At 37.3% G+C, this 21,479-nt stretch overlaps 2 pseudogenes; one reads left to right on the top strand and one right to left on the bottom strand.

The window, feature by feature from the left end:
* Positions 1-894: 894 nt before the first annotated feature.
* On the bottom strand, positions 895-1,680 carry LOC148121728 (cyclin-dependent kinase 2-associated protein 1 pseudogene; annotated as a pseudogene).
* A 2,706-nt stretch (positions 1,681-4,386) lies between these two features.
* On the top strand, positions 4,387-5,466 carry LOC125407451 (olfactory receptor 5T7-like; annotated as a pseudogene).
* Positions 5,467-21,479: the final 16,013 nt, after the last annotated feature.

Raw genomic sequence — 21,479 nt, 5'->3', positions numbered from 1 at the left:
AGGGAATTCACTGACAGAAGGCCTACCTTTCCTCAGGCAGTCAATTGAAACACAGGCACTCCCTACTACCGGGTTGCACTCACAACCCAGGCCCAGTGAGCAAGGGAGTTGCTCTGGGGAGATCTTGTGTCTCCAGAGGGGAGGGGGGGAAGAGAGGAAGGTGTACCTGGATAAAGGCTGGGACGAGATTCGGGAGAGCTCCGCAGGGAGGAGTCGCCTCTGCCTGGTGACCAGATTGTCGAGGGGGGCGGGGAAAGACTGAATTCCTCCTAGCAGAAGCCCCCTGGCCAGGAGAAAACTCACCCCTCCTCCAATGGAAGTCTGCTAGAAGTTCACTCTCTCTTGCTGGCCAGGAATGTGATTGAGCTGAGACAGGGCTTGCCTGTCCTCAGGCAGGCTCTCAAAGCACCGGAGCTGTCCCTGCCGGACTGAGCCCACAGTCCAGGCCCAGCGTGCAAGGGAGCAGCTCTGGGGAAATCTTGTGTCTCCAGAGGGGAGGGGGGGAAGAGAGGAAGGTGTACCTGGATAAAGGCTGGGACAGGATTCAGGAGAGCTCAGCAGGGAGGAGTCACCTCTGCCTGGTGACCAGATTGTCGAGGGGGGCGGGGAAAGCAAAAATACTGATGTTTTAATATTGAAAGTTTTCATTTTATATGATTGAGAAAACAATGAAATTGTAAAAATTGCATCTTTTTGTTAATGAAAATAAGCTTTATTACATCAAGTAATAAATACAAAGATGCAATAGTTACAATCGTTTTCCTCCAGATGTTGTGACCATCTCACAGTAAACACGGAACTGAGATCCACAGTCTCAGGGTGGACATTTGCAGGGTGTGTGGCAGGTTGGGTAGATTGCTCTTTCTTCTGTATTTATAACTTGTGCATGTTTAAGATTGACTTCAAAGCACTCAGTCATGCAAACGCTTAAGCAGAGCAGCTCTGTGAAGCAGGTCTACACTGTACACAGGCAGGCCAGCTACTAAGCAGATGTGCTGTGGTCTGCACTCCAGTCCTCAGAGGCAGGTGAGCTCATGGAAAGAAGTCAACTGGGGTGAGGCAAATGGCAAGTGTATCCAAAGGGAGATTTTAAGGGGGACACTGGTATTTGGGGGCAAACAATAGCTTGCTGTGAAGTGGCTTCACAAACATCTTTCAAATCAATGCTTGGAAAGAAAAGAGCTGGATCGTTTCTAACTACTTAAAATGCACATCGTCAGTAACTGCAAAATGTCTTCCCAATCTGAATGTGGGTTCAGAGCTTAATGACCAGGGCAGAAAAACTGCTGCCATTTTGAACAAAGCCTGTCATCTCCACGGGGCAGCGAGATGGGCCTTCAGACTGGCCAGGGCTAGGACCTGGCATTACGTTCCGTTTTGGCCAAGCACTCCCGAACCAGGCTTCATTTTAGTCTCTCCATGGAGCTCTTGCTCCCTGCATATGTGGGTCTGATCTCTTTCCCCCAACTCTTCAATGATGGCCAGCAGCTCTGCATATTTACTCTGAGGCACCTGGCTATTTCCAGTTCCCTGGGTGTAGCCTAGTGATGGTGGCCCATAGTCACTCAGCAGCTGGCGATACTGGGAGGATGTCGCCATATTAGTAGAAGGCGAGTGGACACTTCCGGCGTTGAGGGCGGCAGTGCGCATGTGCGCGGTCAAGTTCGGCTTGTACGACATCCGAGGGCGGCAGTGCGCATGTGCGCGGTCAAGTTCGGCTTGTACGACATCCCCGCGGGTGGCGGGCGCGCCGGGCAGAGCCGGGCCAGGCCGCGAGCGCGGAGGCGAGGCCGAGGCCGAGGCCGAGGCCCGGGCCGGGCGTCCCCGCGTCCCCGCGCCCGTCCGAGCGCCCAGCGGGCGCCCGCGCACTTTTTGTTGGAGCCGGCTCGGGCCGCGCCGGCAAATATGGCCGTCCTTCACCCTGCCGCCGCAGCAGTAGATCACCCATCCATCAGGCGCGCGGCGCAGGGGCGGCCTAAAAATTGCATGTTATGTTGCAATCCAATAAGCAACTGAACTAATTACTTTTCATAATTTAGGATGTCCAGATTTAGTTATTTGAAAATACTCAAACACATGGGTTTTACTTAAATTCCTTGGGGTTGGGAATTGAGTTTTACAATGAAGTAGCATGACAGAAGGTAAAGTTTTCATCACAAATGTGATGGCACATTCACGGTGTTGAAGACTCGATAGTGAGTCATGGTTCTTGCAATAACAAAATACAAAACCTAGCATAAGGTAAGTCATAAGATGTTCACAGAGGCTCGGTTTTCCAGCAGCTGTTCAATAAAGGCAAAGTGTAATTCTTATCCTTTTTCAAGGGTGTCGTTTTAGTACTGTGCTTTGGATATATAAATTTCTCTATTGTGTAATAATATGTACAAGTGACATTTACATTAATTTAGGAGATGGATATATACTGTTCGGAAAACTAATATAAAGACTCTTAGTTAGTTTGGCTATTAACGAAATGTGTTTTAGTTCTATCTTCTGCAAACTGGTATCATTGTGCATCGAGGACAAAAGCCTAACTCATGAGAAACGAAGTTCCAATTTCTCATTTACTACAAAAATAAAAAAGTATATTATTTTTGAAAGATTATTAATTATCTTCATATTCTTTTTTCATCTTCATATTCTTTAAAGAATATGGAGGAGTGGACAGGCTACACATAGAAGTACCTAAAGCTATTGGAAATTGAAGTAGGGCAATTACTATGAGATCAATGCCATATTGGGCTATAAAGTGAGATGGAATCTTACCTCTACCCTGAAAAAAAATCATAATTCTTACATATAATTTGATAACAATTAAAAATGTTCAAAAATATTTTATAGAATATAATACATGTATAACACATTGGAGAATCATTATATATACCAATGTATTCTATAATTTGTGTTTTTAAAGATTTGCTTTTGAAATATTTTTCTCATAAAATATTCTACCATATTATTAATGAGTATTAATACTCATTGGCCACTTTTATACCAAATTTATCAAATTATTCTAGAGGATTTTTTTACATAGAAATTTGATTCTAGTACAATACACTCCACGTATAATGACTCAAAAGTGTGTATGTCGTAGGTGATTTTTGTAACTACAGCAATTTTTCTTTTATTAAGGTTTAAGATAAAACTACTAATAGAATAAGCTGTAAGTTAGGTAGTTGACATATGGTTTAAGAAGGATTATATCTATATTATATATAGAAATACATATATTATGTACAATGTATTATAATCATATATGTAGTGTGCATCTATTACATGGATTGTGTATATTCAGAGTCCATATATATGTATTCAGAGAGAGAGGTACAATTAAAATTAAAAAGGCCATGAGTTTAAATAAAGATACAGGAGGAAGATACAGGTACATTGGACAGCTGAGAAGAAGAAAGGGGAACAGAAAATGATGTAATTATAATATCAAAAATAGCAAATTAAAAAAAAACAAAACCATAAGTTAGAACATAGTAAAACAGGCAGCCTATTTGGGTCTGAGATAGAAAGTCTGCATATGTAATGACTGTGAGGATTGGTATTCTCATAGGATTCCTAACTGTGGATGGAGGTTTTCTCTGACACTTTTGATCGTTTTTGGAACACTTTTTCTCCTACTGGGTTGCCTCATCCAGTCTTGATATGAGTTTTGTGCCTAGTCTCATTGTAACTTTTTACGCCATCGTCAGTTGATATCATAGAAGGCCTGCTTTTTCTTGAGGGAATCTGAGGAGGAGTGGATTTGATGGTGAATGGAGATGGGGGGAAGGACTTGGAGGAGTGGAGAGAAGGGAAACTGAAGTCTGGATTTAATATATGAGAAAATATTATTTTTAAAGACAAATAGAATTAAAAATAAGACACTGAGTAAATAAGCACTAATGTGGGAAATGTTCTTGCATCCTATAAAGATTTGTTACTTGTATTGGCTTAGTAAAATGCTGATTGTCCAGTAGCCAGGTAGAAAATATAGGCAGGGTAACTAGACTAGGAGCATTTTGAGAACAGGAAAGGCTCCATCTGTGCTCACTAGCCAGATGTAGAGAAAGTAAGATGAGAATACGCCACTGAGGAAAAATACCAAGCAACATGGGTAAACATAGATAAAATTATGGGTTAATTTAAGTTGTAAACGCTAGTTAATAATAATCCTGACCTAATAGGCGAACCAGTTTATAAGTAATGTAAACCTCAATGTGTCTTGTTGTGACTGAACAGCTGTGGGACCAGGCAGGAGAGAAACTCCATCTATGATACACACCCTGCATGTCATTCTGCAATTTCAGTATATTGAAATTTAAGTCACCACCATGTTCTTATCCTCTTCTGTAGTTCTTAAATTAACATGATATGTGTCCCTACGTGTATGTTCCCATGCATCTTTCAGTCTGAAAGTGTTTCTGCATAAATGCACATGTAAAGCTCACCTCGTTTATAGCAAAACTACTCTAGACCCTATACAGTGACATGAATAAAGATTTGCTGAATGCTTTCAATTGTTTATATGAGATTTCAACATGGAGAACATCACTGAAGTCACTGAATTTGTACTGAAGGGCTTCACAGACCATGCTGACCTGGAAATCATTTGCTTCTTCCTCTTTCTAGCAATTTACCTCTTCACACTCATGGGAAATTTAGGACTGATTGCTCTTGTCATTGGAGATTTTCACCTACGCAACCCCATGTACTATTTTCTGAGTGTGTTGTCCTCAGTAGATGCCTGCTACTCCTCCGTTATCACTCCGCAAATGGTAGTTGACTTTATGTCAGAGAAGAAAGTTATTTCATTTATTGGCTGTGCCGCACAGATGTTTCTGGCAGTTACTTTTGGTACAACAGAATGCTTTCTTTTGGCAGCAATGGCTTATGAGCACTATTGTGGCCATCCACAGCCCACTTTTGTATGTAGTGATCATGTCACCCAGAGTCTATGTGCCACTCATCATTGCCTTCTATGCTGGTGGAATTCTACATGCTGATATTCACACTGTTGCCACTTTCAGATTGTCTTTTTGTGGATCCCATGAAATCAGTCATGTTTTCTGTGACATTCCTCTCCTGGCGATTTCTTGTTCTGATATCCACATCAACCAGCTTCTTCTCTTCTACTGTGCTGGGTCTATTGAGGTTGTTACTATCCTCATTGTCCTGATCTCCTATGGTTTCATTCTGTTTGCTATTCTGAGGACTTGCTCTGCTGAAGGTAAAAGGAAAGTCTTCTCTACGTGTGGCTCTCATCTAACTGGAGTGTCCATTTTTCGTGGTACTGTTCTTTTCATGTATGTGAGACCGAGTCCCACGTATGCCTTGGAGCATGACATTATAGTGTCAATATTTTACAGCATTGTAATTCCCATGATAAATCCTCTCATTTAGAGTTTGAGTTTGAGGAACAAAGATGTAAAAGAGGCAATGAAAAAAGTGTTTACTAAAAGAAAAATTTATGGATAAACAATATTTCCAATAAACATTATATGAAGATTATATAAGTCCTATTCTATAAGGAAGTATGAAGATTTACATTTAAAATGTTCCTTTTTATTCATTAATATATTCCAATCCTCAGAAAACATGGAAATAAAGGCATTGATTAATGAATCTCTGGTATGCTTTTTCAAAACAGAAAAACTATATCATTCACTTCCTTTCTAATGTTCAGAATCATATATGTTTATATGTACATTCCATATGATGCTGATACTAGATAAAATGCATAGTGTACAAATAAATATATGTGTGTGTGCTGATATTTATTCATATATGCACATTTACATATTTCAACATAATTTAGATGGTTTCATGTATTTATAAAAATATTTTAAATTCTCTTATATTTATAATTTTAAACATTTTATTTTTCTATCACAATAGCTAAATAAAATTTTATTGTCCTTGTTCAGTTTACTTTTTGGCAGTCAGACTGTTTAGATCTTTAGACTGTACCTTTCTGACATTACTATGAAACACAGTCTTGCATAAACTTCTTATCCTCTGGTGTTACAAAATTTTTGCTCCCTCTTCTACAATGTTTCATGAGACCTATGTGTAAGTGCTGCTGTGCAGATTTTTTTGGGGGGGGGCTGGGCACTCGAATTCTGCAACTCAATTTATTATAGTTGCCTGTAATGGCCTTCTGTTGCAAAGCTCTGTTTTCTGGATGAACAGTAAGGACTACCCTGGAAACACAGATATGTACTGGGCAGGTGGTGTTGGGATATACGTATATACTTATAACAGAAATATTAAAGAAGAGGCCATGAATTAGAAAGAGAGTGAGGAGTATGTTGGTATGTTGGGAATGTTTGATACACAGCAAGGAGGTGAGAAAGGAGGAAATGTCAGGTCACTGGGAGGTGAAATTATAAATAATTGCAGGATGAGTGATATAAACGATTCCAACCAAACCACAGTCCTTTGCGAGAGTAGCAATTCCACCTAAGCTTTGGTTAATCTCTCCATCTCCAATAAGTTTTATTTCTCTTTATGCAAAATTTCATGCAAATTTTAGTATCTGTTTTATATATGAAAGAAAGTGTTCTACATTCCAACTTAGTGTAATTTGAACAAAGAGTTCCACTGTTATATAGTCAATCTTTTCATTTTCCCAAGTCTCCTCTACTCTCCCTCCAGTCAATTTTTCATACTATGTGGTGCTCAATACTGAGTGTCTGAAAGGCAAGCCAAGCTGGATCACCCTACAGATGGGCCACTGCATCCACATCCATTACCAACATCTCTGCTCTCACTTGACTTGGGCTTTATTCTAACCAGGATTACTACCATTCCTCTTCCAGAACTCCTGACTCACCAATGCTTCCCCTCTTCCCTCACTGGGCATTTCGCACTTCCCAGTCTTTGTCTTCAGCTGGTTAATTTTCCTGCATCCCATCCAGACCCAGTACCCAGCACACTTACCACAAACCCTACTGCTTCATCAGAGATTCTGCCTTTACCCAGATTAGGTGATTGTTTAATATTCCTGCATCCCACCCAGAATCAGTTCCCAGCACACTTACCACAAACCCTACTGCTTCACCAGAGATTCCGCCTTTACCCAGATTAGGTGATTGATTAATATTCCTGCATCCCATCCAGGCCCAGGACCCAACACACTTACCACAAACCCTACTGCTTCATCAGAGATTCTACCTTTACCCAGATTAGGTGATTCAAGGAATGCTAGCAATTTGGGCAATAATCTGCTATTTCATGGACTACTTGATGTTACGTTGTATAAATTGGACATGCAGAACACACAGAAAAATGACTGCTGTACTTGCCTAAAGGTGAGACAGCCCTTCAGGATTCCTGCTTCATGAAAGAGTGCAACATTGTGCAGGACACAGAAGAAAGTGGCAGACAAACTGCCAATACAGGCAAAACTGTCTTTAAGATTTCCTGTTTCATGCAAAAGTCTGCCAGATACTAAGGGTCTGTAGGCTGAAGAGGGGTGCCACAATATTACAAAAGAACTTTGGATGACTGTCCAGAGAGCAAGATGTCTCCGTCATTTCTAGAGTTTTTGAAGTTGCTTACAAAGCACCTCCTGTTAACTTAGGTAGTATTATATCCTTCTGGAGTATTTGATATAGTTGAAGAATATATAGTTATAGTTTTTCTCAGTTATGGTAAAATATACAGTAGATATAAATATTTTTACTGTAATTCTTGTTGATACCTGATTTGTTATATGTAATTTTACTATGTTAAAATTAAAGCCTTCCTTTTTATTTAGACAGAAAGGGGAAAATGGTGTAGGAAGTCCTTCTCTAAATGTGTTGCTTTAATTTGTTAATGAATAAAGAACTTGCTTTGGTCTGTGAAAGGACAGAAGAGAGGTAGGTAGGGAAAATAAACTGAATGCTGGGAGGAAGAAGGCAGAGTCAGTGAGAGGCCTACAGGAGACAGACTCGCTGAACCTTGCAATGAGCCACATCCATGTGGTGATACACAGATTAATAGAAATTAAATTAAGGTGTAAGAGATAGGAAAAAATGCTAGAGCTAATAGGCCAAGTAGTAATTTAATTAATACAGTTTCTGTATGGTTATATTGAGTCTGAGTGACCAGGAATGAACGAACCATCTCCACCATCAGTTGGACACTGAAGACATTCCACTTGGAGCTTTTTTCCTTCTTGGCAAAACTGGCCTTTGGGCAAAGAACTGCCCATGCCTCAACCACTTGCAAAATGCATGGTGTCTAGACTGGATAAGTAGGATCTAAACAAAAAGATTGCCAAACCTTGGCAAGACAGGGCTTTAAAATGTTCCTGCATCTGTAACAGGTCTGTTAGTCACTCTAGGACTTAGCCAAAGTTGATTGCCTTAGTGTTGCAACGTATCAATTTGTCATTCCATACCAAAAAATCAACCCGTAAAACAAACATCCAAGTGGCATGGATCACATAGTGAGCATTGCTGCTTGACACGTTTACAGCATTTTGTCATTACAGACCACAGTTTCCCAGAACCTTCCACTTTCATTTTTAATGAGTCTCACTAGTAGTGTCTTTCTCTTTGGAAATTTTGTGCAGGCTTTAGTAAAGAATGAAAATAGCAGCCTATTTAAATAAAATAACTTCTTGGCAAAAAATCCCAGCCACTGAGAAACAAGCAATCCTATTGTGCACTACTAATCACACCAAGAACGGGAAAGTTATAGATTTAGTAGACACATCTGATCTGGGAAGATGAAATGACTACGGTTCAGATCCAGAGCCTAGGGTATATATAGTTCAGTTGGTAAACATGGAGAAATTAGAACTGTATGGTATAATGAGAAGAGAGAATGATATGGGATGTCTTTCTGTATATGTGTTGCTTTTATTGGTTAATTAATAAAGCTGTTTTGGCCAATGACTCAGAAGAGTAAAGTAAGGTGGAAAATCTGAACAGAGATACATAAAGAGAGTAGGCAGAGTCAGAGAGACACCATGTAGCTGCCAAAGAAGAAGGACGTTGGGCCTTTACAAATAAGACACAGCCTTGTGGTAATACACAGATTCACAGAATATAATAATGGGTTAGTAAAGATATAAAAGCTAGTTAGAAACAGGCCTGAGTCATCAGCCAAACATAGTTGTAAATTAGCATAGTTTCCAAGTGATTATTTGCATCTAGGTGGCTGGAAAATAAGTAAACAGTCTCTGTTTACAAAGTAAGACATCAGGATCTTGCCTTTCAGGAGTTTTAGAGGGGAGCAGGCCCATAAAGTAATATAAAAAATTGTAATATTGTTTCTGGTCCCCAGGAGAAATCCTTTACCCAAGATTAGGCATTTGGATAAGGGCCTCCATTTCCTCAGGGCTAAGGAAAGTTTCTGCTTACTAAAGCAGTCTCTTTATCTCTGGGAAAAAAAAAAAGCTGTGGCCCTTCTACTAAGGTAGAGCTGATACCTATTGTCAAGGTCAATGTTAGATTCCTCAACCCCTGATCTCAGTCCACAGCCCAGCTTACATTCCCCTTTTCTCTCATTTGGTACTATATGCAATAAAAGGTATAGCTTTTTTCAATAGACGCTGCTGGCATCTTCATCTATCCTCAGGTTGTGTCCATCTCCTCCTCTCTGTGTTGACTCCACATTACCAGCTGCCCAAGCAGGTCTTCAGCATACAAGTAACATTATACAGCAACTGATGAAAACCGAGGCAGAGACCCACAACAGAGAAGAACTCCCAAAGTCCAGTCGAAGGGTGGGTGGAGTGAGAATATGAGCAAAGAGTTCAAGACCATGATGGGGTCACCCACTGAAATAATCTTCCTGAGCTAATGGGAGTTTACCAACACTAGCCGGACTGGAAAGGCAGAATCATAGGACATAACTAGTCCCTCTGAATGTGGGTGACAGACTGAGCAGCCACTGGCAGTGGCACCAGGATTTATTCTTAATGCTTGTTCTGGATATTTGGGAACCTATTCTCTTTGGATGGATTCCTTGCTCAGCCTAGATATAGTAGGGAGGGCTTAGGCCTTCCCCAAAGCAACGTGCTGTACCCTCTCTGAGGAGTGGATGGGGTGGGGTGGGAGGTATGTGAAGAAAATGGAAGGAGTGGAAGAAGTAGGAACTTGGATTGGTATATACAATGAGAAGAGATAGTTTGCTTTCTTTTAAAAAATAAAAAACAATCTTTTCTCATTTTACATACCTATTTCATTTCCCACTTTCTCCCCTCCTTCTACTTTCCTCCCCCTCTCCCCACTTGCCCCCCATGCACCTCTCAGAGAGGATAGAGTACCATGGGGAGCCAACAAAATCTGACACATCTTTCTGAGGCAAGACTAAGGCCCTTCCCCCTATATGTAGGCTGAGCAAGGTATCCCAACAAAAAGAACGAACTCCAAAAAGCCAGTTCAAGCACTAGGGATAAATTCTGGTCCCATTGCCAGTGGCTCCACTGACTGCCCAAGTCACGTAATTGTCACCAACTTCCAGAAATCCTAGTTTGGTGCTAAGCAGATTGTCCCACTATCAGTTTGGAGACAGTGAGCTCCCACTAGCTCAGGTCAGCTGTTTCTGTGTGTATACCCATCATGGTCTTGATCCCTTTACCCATTTTACTTTTATTGACCACATCTTATTTCCCTAACCTCATTTTTTACAAAGGTTATTCGAATAACCAATTACACAGGCCTATGTATGTCAAATGTATTTGTACCTGTCTAGTATTATCCTGTTTTTGGTTCATGTAATTTGAATGAATAAATAAAATTTATGCCCTTGCAATGCTGAAGCATGCATGGGCAGCCTATGTATAATAGTTCTGTTGAACTTGTCTATATTTGGTTTCATGGTCTAAGTCATTGAAGACAACTGACCAGGTCACCATCTTTTACAGTTTCATGGTACCCTTGCATTTATTGCACATAGTACAATTTATATGTTCACCCACTCAAAAAGCTATTTGTTTCCACTTTCAGCAATTTAGAATCTTGCTACAGGAAAGATCAGAGTGGGCTAAGATCTCTTTGAGAGTATAACAGTCATATTTTAATTTCCAATCCAAAAGTAATTTCACCAATTTCTCTACACAATATAAAATTCAGAGTTAGATATACATTTTTCCTGATAATTAGTGAACAACCTCCTATTAAGTCAGTAGGCATCCCAATGCTTTAGGGATAGTCAACAATAGCTTACAACTTCGCAGGGATTATTTCTGAAATTGAAACATAATGCATAAATAATCCTAGAAAATACAATACTAAGAAGTACATAAGAGAAAAAAAAGAAAATGTTTTATTACTGGTAAGAAAGATAGACGACTATGTAATTTGTTCCCTGCTATCAAAATGCATAGGAATGATCACATTCTGGTCTGGTTTTGTTCTCCACTACAAGAGAATATTTTTGGTTTATTTTTCCATAACTCTTTTACTATCATGTCTGAATGACAATAGCAATAGGCACTCTCCTTTCCTCATATAGTCTCCATGGTTTAGAGATTACATGTTCATACATATATTTGCAATACCAAATTAATTAGAAAAAAAATTACTTAGGAAATATTTTATGTACATTAAGCTGTATAATTCAAACTTTCTAAAATAAGGGGGGGTGAAATATGAGTAAAAGGAGTCCACAATTTTTCATTCAGAAATGGAAATATAAAAATATTAATGAATAATTTCATTTGCTTCCAAATGTTTACAGTATCAAGCCTCTTTGTGATGTTCTCAATTATCATGCTATTATGTGAGTGAGATTAATTTTTTAATTGTTAAAATTAAAATTAATTGTTAAATTAATTAAATTGTTAATTAAAATTGTTAAGGCAAAAGTAATTGACAAAATAATCAATACATCTTATTGATTATGTGTGTGAATTTACGTTAATGACCTCTTTTTTATGGTTATGTTAAAATTGCCATTTAATCTTGGAATCTGAAGGAAATATTCCATAGTAAGTATTAAATATAAAAAATATTCGTTAATGGTATTGCACAATAACAAAGCAAAGTGTTTTGGTATACTTAACTGAAAAATCTTGTCTGGAAATACCTGCTTGTGATTACAATTACTGAATATAAATCCTAATGCATTAAGCTTATGTATTTTAAATTTGTGACTAGAAATACATCATACTGAGACAGCAGCTGGGCAATCACTTACCAAACTGAAGTAAGTGTAGTTTACATGTAGCAAGCTTTTTATCTACATTAAATATATATATATATATATATCTGTATATTAAATTATATTACTCATTTAGTCATTAAATTGCCTTGTTTAGTTATAGTGAAGGTACGTCAGCAGAATGAGCTAGAAATTGAAAGAATTTTCATGTGATATGGCCTATTGGACCCATTCTTTATTTAACTATCTTGCTATTACTTTAAAATACATATAATCTGTCCAAGAAAACTTGTTTCATGTAAGTACCGTGGTGGTTAAACAAAAATTGTAGCACTGTACAAATGGAGGGAAGAAAGTCTATGAGTTCTGGAACATTTTGTGCTGTACAGGAAGACCCGGTACAAAAACTTCAAGGTCTAGTGCTGCAATTCAGTAGCAAAACTAATGATATCACATGTAAAATCCAGAATGCTGTTCACAACTCCTCCCTCCCTCCCCTCTTTCTCTTTTCCTCTTAAGAATTTTTTAAAAAATACCTAGAAACATCAAATTATTCAAGCATCTTTCATCTTTACAAGCAGCACTGCTTTGAATATTGTTTTAAATGATAGTACAAAGTTTTAGATTATTATTTGTCAAATGTAGCCTTTTGCATATATGAAGTAACATACTATTTATCATACAAGCTGTACAATATGCCTGCATGTTTATTTATTTAGGGATACACAATTTTCTGAGTTATCAGTTATAATTATTTTATCTAATAATCTGACAGTATTTATCAAAATTATTGACACCTTAAATTGCACCACCTGTATGTATAAGAGCTTTAGCGAGCTTTATTTATTTTCATTCTATTTTTCTTTCTTTTGATACAAAGTCTCCTATATCTCAAGGTGGCTTTAAATTTGTTTGATAGCTGAAGATGTCCTTGATCTTCTGGATTTTCTCTGTTGCCACAACCATAATAACAGAATTACAGGAGTGTACTACACATTTTTTTATACTTTTATTGTTTAAAAAATTTACACTTCCTCCCCTCGTCTCATTCCCCTCCTGCTCCCCCACTCACCCTCCTTCCTCTCCCTCCTATCCCTCCTTAAGAGAGGGCAGGGAACCCTGCCCTATGGGAAGTCCAAGCCCCTCCCCCACATCCAGTCCTAGGAAGCTTTGTATCCAAAAAGACAAATAGACTAGGGTCCCAAAAAGCCAGTACATACAGTAGAAACAAGTCCCAGTGCCTTTATCAATGGCTTCTCAGTCAGCCCCCGTTTTCAGCCACATTCAGAGAGTCAATCGCATGCTCATTCAGTCCCAGTCCAGTTGAATTTGGTGAGCTTCCATTAGAACAGGCACACTGCCTCAGTGGGTGGACCAATCCCTCGCAGTCCAGACTTCCTTGCTCATCTTCTCCCGACTTCTGCTCTTCAACTGGACCTTGGGGGCTCAGTCCATTGTTCTGATGAGGGCCTTTTGAAAAGGAAAAAGAAAAAAAAAATACCACCCTTGATGCTGGAATGCAGGGCCTTAGAAATAAACAATTCAGGCCCCTTGCTGTAAGGGAGGGGAAGGGAGCCTTTTGTCCTGTGACAGGATGTGAGTCAGGATATTTACAGTCGGCCATCAGGTCTCCAGCTAGGAAGGCAGGAAGAGATAAGAAAAACAGGTAGCACAACCCCCTCCTTGGTATCCAGGTGGGTCTGGACAACCCCCTCCTTGGTATTTAGGTGAAAGGTCAAGAATGTGCCACTCAGCTTAGCCTTATTTCAATTGACCAATGAAATGAATCCCCATAACCACGCTTTTTTTGCTTCTGTACCCGCGCTTTTGCTCTCCTATAAGAACCCCTCACCCCCAACCTGCGGGCGTGCAAGTCTTCCGAGAGACCTTGTTGCCCCAGGTACCTGTGTATTCGAATAAACCTCGTGCTGTTTGCATCCGTAAGTGTGGCTTCGTCGGGTTCATGGGTTAGGGGCCTCTCTCGCTAGGAAGACATCCCTCGGGGGTCTTTCATTTTGTCTTTATCTCCATCTGTCGCCGGATCAAGACTCAATGGAGATAATCATCACTGTGATAGTGGAGTACTATACATTTTAGGAAATGTTATGACACTATTTGAGGTATTGATGAATGTTACTGAGTAACATCCCATCCCAAACTTCCTATTTAAAGTGTTGACTTATGAAGCTGTAGAGATGCCTCAGCAGTTAAGAGCACTTACTGTCCTAACAGAAGGTAGTATATATATATATATATATCTTTAGATCAGTTTTCCTCACTGTCCATGTATTGAAAATGCTATAGAAACACAGAGATTTAGCATTTTAAGTCTGTACAGACACTCTCAGTTCAGTTGAGACTATTTTTGTTCTTGCCATCTAGTGTTAAAATAATCAACTGATTGATTTTATTATGTGGATCACAATGATGTTTACAAAGCTTTTGTCGTGTTTGTGGCTTGAGGTATTGGGAATGTGAAAATTATCCTTGGGTAGAACTTACTAGGTGGTGTCTAAGATGTGAGTTCTTGATATCGATTTAATTACAACACTTTGTTAATGAGATTTAAGCAAGATATTCTAACATTCTTGAATAGCTGTTGTCAACTTCAGGCATACCAGGAGAAGAAAATGCTGATCCTATTATTGTGTACTTTGGACCTGGTAAAAAGTCTTCAGAAGATGTAGTCATTCTAGCGCACCTGTGGTTACGCTGCTTCAGAAACAGATTTCATCTGCAGCCCTGTAAATGAGATAGGTCAGTGTTGAATCCTGACCAGCAGAGAAATCTACAGAACTACTTATGATACTGTGTCAAGTCTATTACAACTAAAGGTGTTTCAGATTTGTTGTTGAAAGAACAGTTGAGATTGTAATAAAAACAACGTGTATCATGCATAAGGACAGTGAGATTTACATTGTGGTCATTTGGTAGTTGGCCGAGAATATACCCCTTCTGCTGCTTTTAGCAACTTCCCCTTCTCTAAAATAAGGATTTTCCCTTTACTAGTAAGCAATATTATCTCTGTTTGTGAGAAATATAATAATAAAGTGCTTCTGAAAGGAAACAAACAAACTAAAAGAATCATGGATGAAGTGGATTCCCAAGCAGTAAAATAACGTCCTACTTTTATACCTGAAATTACCAATGACATAGGAGGCAAACAATCTCTATGAACTTCTCGCAATACAAAGCAAAATTTCCAGCACAAAACAGAAAATTGTTGTCAAAATTTTCAATTAAGATTTATAGTTTTATGTGTACGTTTGTTTGCTTGATAAATTTATTTGTACTTCATGAATGGAAGAGTCCACAGAGGCCAGACCAGGGCACCAGACCCTGTGGAGCTGGAATTACAGGTTGTTTCTGAGATACTTATGTGTATCTTCTGCAAGAACAAGATTCATCTTTTCAGGCCCTATTTCTCAGCAATTTGAAGAATATTTATTTGGCGTTACAGGTTAATAAAGGTATTACATATGAACTTTTTTGAAAAACTGTTAGTTCATAAATCTAGGATAATTTAAAACATGCATTACACAGAGTATAATTATGACAGGATTTTATATTTGATATGCACTGAGTACATATATTACCTGCCACAGCATTAAGGGAAAACCAGAGATGATCATAGTCTGTATCTGAAGACCAAGAGAAGTTTCTGCCTGTAATGAGGAGGGAGGTGTTTCCAGGCTACATAAATTTTAACAATGTACATCCAGATCAACATCCCTTAGAGGGAAAATAAAACACAAAAATGCCATAAAATACAGGGATGAATGAGATTCAGAGACCATGGATAAAGAATAATTCAAAGTAAAAAAGACCAAAAGATTTTTGGTTTTGCACACTCAACAAAATATGAGAATTCAAGAGTACTTTCATTTGTGCCTGTACTTTCCTCATACATGTTTCCCATTGCTGAATAGGTCTCAATAGTATAGTTATGAGTATAATTGCATACATATTATTTAATTTTTAAATGAATATTTTGAATATTTTAAATGCATAATATTGTAATATTATTACATTATTTCCTCTTCCAACCCTTCGCAAGCATGCTCTCTTTTCAAATTCAAGGATTTTTTAATTGTTGTTTTAAACATACACATACATTTCTAAGCCTAAATATAACTTGTTCTTTCTGTATAATACTACCTATGTGCATTTGGGATCAGAACCTTCAATATTCCTACAAAGAAAATTTTAAGTAATTATGTGAATTTTAATTCTTTATACTTATAATGTGACCCTCAAAAATATTAAAATTCGTTCCCTGAACTAAAACCACATCAAACTAAATAAAAAGAATAGGCTTGTGTGATGTTTTGAATAAAAAGAGTCCACATTGGCTCATATATTTGAACATGGTCCCTAGTTCATGCCTTTTTGGGAAGAATTAGGAGGAGGTGTGTCACTAACAGTGAGTTTTGAAGTTTAAAAAAAAACATGAACCATTTCAAGTGCTCTCCTTTATGATTCCTGTTTGTGGATCAGAATATAAACTTTAGGCTGCTATTCCAGCACCATAATTGCCTGCTGCTGCCATGGTTCTCATCACAAGGTTGAACTCCTATCCCCCTGGAACTTTAAGGCTTGAATAAATTATTTATTTCATTCCCTGGGCATAGAATATTATTAAAGCAATAGAAACTAACTAGGTTAGAGTTAGTCTCAGGGAGTGGATTATAGCTGCAAACAACTTGACTATCTTGCTTTTCTGCTGTTGATGCTCTTCTTTAATTTTTTTTGAAATATTTGAAAGAGGTTCAGACTTTAAACTAGGGAATAAATGGAACACTGTAAGCAGGGCTCAGTGGACATCCTGGTAGAAATCTGAGAAAAGTAGTGCTTACATCTGTGTAGACTGTAGAACCCTGGTTCAAGAAGTTTTAAAAAAGAAATTACGAACAACTGTTCCAGTGACCATCCTTGTGATATTTTGGCAGAGAATGTGCCAGCTTTCTCTGCTTTTGTGCTAAGAACCTGTCTGAAGCAATATTGAAAAGTAATGGATTAACGTATTCTAGGAGCAATTCCAGACAGCTTAATGTTGACTCTGTCTCCTGGTTATTAGTAATCACTCTTGTTGAGACTACAATGAAAAAAAAGCAGTGGGAGAGAAAGAAACACAAAATGTATAATTTGGAGAGAAAGAGAGTGCCACAGCCAAGATTTGCGATGAAAAAAGGTTGGCAGATCAAGGCACGACATGATCAGCTTTGGGGTAAAAGGAAGGAGTACCCCCAGGTCAAGGCCTCATTCAGAAGACCTTCCAAAATTTGTAAAGAAAAGGCCCAAAGGATTTTCTGTTGTTAAAATGAAAGGAAAGCTACCATGATCAAAATCACTCCCCACCTGTATGGAGGGAGGAGGACCTTGGACTTCCCACGGGGCAGGGAACTCTACCTGGGAATCCAAGCTGGTACAGCCCCTTTGGATGTCAGTGTGGCGATTTCTCAGAAAATTAAGAAACAACCTTCCTCAAGACACAGTAATAGTACTTTTGTGTATATATCCAAAGGATACTCAATTGTGCCACAAGGATATGTGCTCAACTATGTTCAAAGCAGCATTATTTGTCATAGTCAGAACCTGGAAACAGCCTAGGTGTCCTTCGAATGAAGAATGGATAAGGAAAATGTTGTACATTTACACAATGGAGTACTACACAGCAGGAAAAAAATGACGTCTTGAATTTTGCAGGAAAGTGGATGAAGCTAGAAAACATCGTTTTGTGTGAGGTAACCCAGAAAGATAATTATTATTTGTACTCAGTCATAAGTGGTTTTAAAACATAAAGCAAAAAAAAAATCAACCTACAAACCACAATCCCAGAAAACTTAGACAACAATGAGGACTCTAAGAGAAACATACATAGACCTAATATACATGGGAAGTAGAAAATGACAAGGTCTCCTGAGTAAATTGGGAGCATGAGGATCTTGGGAAAGGGCTGAAATGGAGGGGAGAGGTAGGGAGAGGAACAGAGAAAAATGTAGAGCTCAATAAAAATCAATTTAAAAAGATTTTTTTTTAAGAAAAGAAAAGCTGTAGGAAAAAAATGTGATTCATGGCAACATCCCCAAAGGGCATCTGTACTTGATAGCATCACCCGCGTGGTTCTGTATTTACAGACATGAAGGGTACACCAATAAAGAGGTTATGGAATATTCCTCTGAAGCTAGGGAAAGAAATTCAGGTTAGATAATATGTTCCAGGCAAGTCTCTGCATTAAGGAACTGAGAGGACAAAAAAATCTGTGTGGCCAATATTTGAAGCTATAAAATTAAAACAAGAGTTGTTTTGGAAAGCCCAAGGTATTTGAGGCACAAAGCTATGAAACGTAGAACAGGAACTGTACACAGAAAGCGTTACTAGGCACAGAAGGAGAAACATGTACATCCATTTATCTACTAGGCTCCTGGCCATATCTTAATTCAACTTTCTACTAGTCAAACTTTAGTTTTCCTTTTTATTTTTCATAGTCTCATTTCAGTTCCAAATTCCAAAATCTACTTTCTAATCAGCTAAGAGATTCTTTAGATAAGAATAGCATTACTTGACATTTGAAAGTTTAACTTATCCTCAATATATGTGTGATCTCATATCTTCAGGCTTCTCTGACAAGTGGATTTAAAATAAGAGATCTTCCCCATCCAATTTCAACATGTTAAAAACAACAGGTATAAATTATTATGATGGTTAGTATAATAAACAAATCTAAAGTCAACTGCAAGTTCTCTATGTGAGTTAGTGCACAACCTCTAGGCAATTCATTAGTTATTCAAATGCTTTAGGGCTAGTCATTAAATTGCTTGCAGCCTCACAGGGGGAATATTGAAGATCATGTAGAAATCTATAAATTGTCCTAAAAAGTACAGTTTTAAAAAATGCAAGGGAGAGTAAAGAGTCAGTTTTCATTCAATTAAAAAAAGGTGGGATGTTTGATGAGATACTCTGTGATGCTATTATCTACAGGAGGGTTCACATGTGCTCTGGATTTTACATCTAATGTAAGAGTTCCTTTCTGGTTAATATTTGAGATACAATCCCACTGTACCATAATGCCTGAGGATCATAGATTCTTCCTTTCTTTGTATTTATTCTTCAGCAGTTAGAGATTAATATTTAAACTGTGCATTAGTACTTAAAAAGCATATTTTGTAGAAATATAATTTTATCAACAGATTTCAAAAGGTAATAGAAACTAAAGTTGAGTAAGTGGAAATTAATATGTTAGAGAGAAAAAAATGAAACAATTTTTACTTTCTTCCTAATATTTAGGCATATGAATGACTCAGAATCTTCTTGTTCTGTTAATGAGAAGATGAAAGAAATTTGCTATCATTTTCTTATGAGGCAAAGAGACATTCTGCTTTACCAGTAGATACTGAAATCTTTTTTTGTTTTTGGATACTTGAGTCACTTTTAAGCACCACTTTTATGCTGATGGCCAAACTGACTGTACTGTGGAACCTCAGTGATTTTATAAAGAACAATAATCTGTATAATAATAAGTAATAGTCACTCTGCAATGCTAACAAAAATTGAAAGTGCAGCACGTTTTTAAGCACTGAATTAAAAAAAACTGTTGAGAAGAGACTCATTTTCTTTATTTGCTATATAAGAACATTTATATGCTTTCAATACTTCATCACTATGTCTCTCACCTCAAAAAAATTCATAAGATTTTAAACTGTTTCTGAATAATATGTTTTAAAGATATCTAATACTGTAATATGATCTAGTTTGTCATAATTAATAAGAGTAATCTGTTTGAGTGAGGCAGAGATTAAGTATTAGGTTATCACACAAATGATATTTCAGATGAAGTGAGTATATTTTACTTAATTTAAGTAATTTACTTACTTTAAGTAAGTGTGATGATATTCATATATATTTTATTATATAATATACTAATATACACTATGCATATTAACATATTATATATCAAACTTGTATTATCTCATTTATTTGCATGTAGAGCACACATAGATATTATTCAAAACACCTTTTATTATCATTTGAAGTTTTTTCATTTCTTAACTTTTTGACAATTGCTGTTCACAACCAATATTCTAATTAAATATCCAAGCCTAAAATCATTTATCTGTAGTTGTGATATGCTGCCTTATTTCCAGGTTACTAAAATCATTGAACTGTTTGTATTTGGTTGTATGTTTGCTTGTGTGTAAATTGTGCTGTAACGTATTCAGAGAAAATTCTTGTGGCAAAGTACACAGATATACACATATCAGTACATAATTTATGTAGTTCATTCGTTCACTGTGGTATTGTACTTTTTAATAACAATTTTACATACTGTATAAATTAATGAAATTTCTTATAAAACATTTCAACCTATGTAGTTTCTCACATGTATTCTTATTTTGTCCAAAGAAATTTCTATGAGACTTAATTGCATAAAGCCAATTCAAATGAACTCTTTCCTCAGTTTTCACAAATTTCCACACATTTTCCAGGTTCCTCAATAGTAGATTAAATCAAATTTGTGATATTCAAATATATATATAATTTCAGTTGCAATGCAAATGTCCACAATAGTGCTACTAAATTTATACAAATATAAGCAACATCAAAATAGAATTAAAATTATGAATATTATAAGAAATAGTGCAAAAAAACACAGAATTTTGCTTCTCTAGTTTTAGTAAGGCAATGAGAATCAGTGGAGAAATGCTCTGGGAAAATTTGAATGCTTGTATATTAATTAACATTTTATCACAGTACTAGAATATATGTCCTACAGAAGAATGTGCATGTAAATAAACTGCTTACCTTCAAATTTATCTGTGACTAAATAGTAAAAGTTACACAATTCTAAAGGAAGAAGCAAGAAATTAGCCGAGGCCACATGGTGAGGTTTTATCTCAAAAAAGTCCTAAGAAGATCGTGATACTCAGTAGTAGATTTCTTGCTTAACATGATGAAGGTCCCAGACATGATTCCCAGAACATGCAAGACCAGACAAAGATTTCTATATTTAAATATCGTGAAATAGCAGAATCCCTTCATCTTTCTTCATCTTTCCAGCATGTTAAAGACTTCATTGCTTTCAACACAGGCACAGAGCTGTATTCGTATAGAGCTGTGAAGGTATCTGTTGTATACATCACATGTTCTTGTGAAGGTATCTGTTGTATACATCACACATTGAATGCCATGATGTATACTGTATCTACATAAATAGAGATTAACAAAACAGTTTCAATTGTTTTCGGTTTTAATATTTTAAGTTTTCATATATGTTTAATATTTACAAATGTTTTAAAAGGAATAAAATCTATAGCTTATAGTTACAAGAAGTGTTCCTTGAAATTATGATTTATATGCTCATTCCTGGAATTTGTCATTAAGAAATCAGA

This window comes from Myodes glareolus, chromosome 6 (assembly GCF_982192425.1).
Source record: "Myodes glareolus chromosome 6, mMyoGla1.1, whole genome shotgun sequence".
NCBI lineage: Eukaryota > Metazoa > Chordata > Mammalia > Rodentia > Cricetidae > Myodes > Myodes glareolus.
Note: the sequence above shows the minus strand (reverse complement) of the source record. Positions and strands in the feature narration are given on the sequence as shown.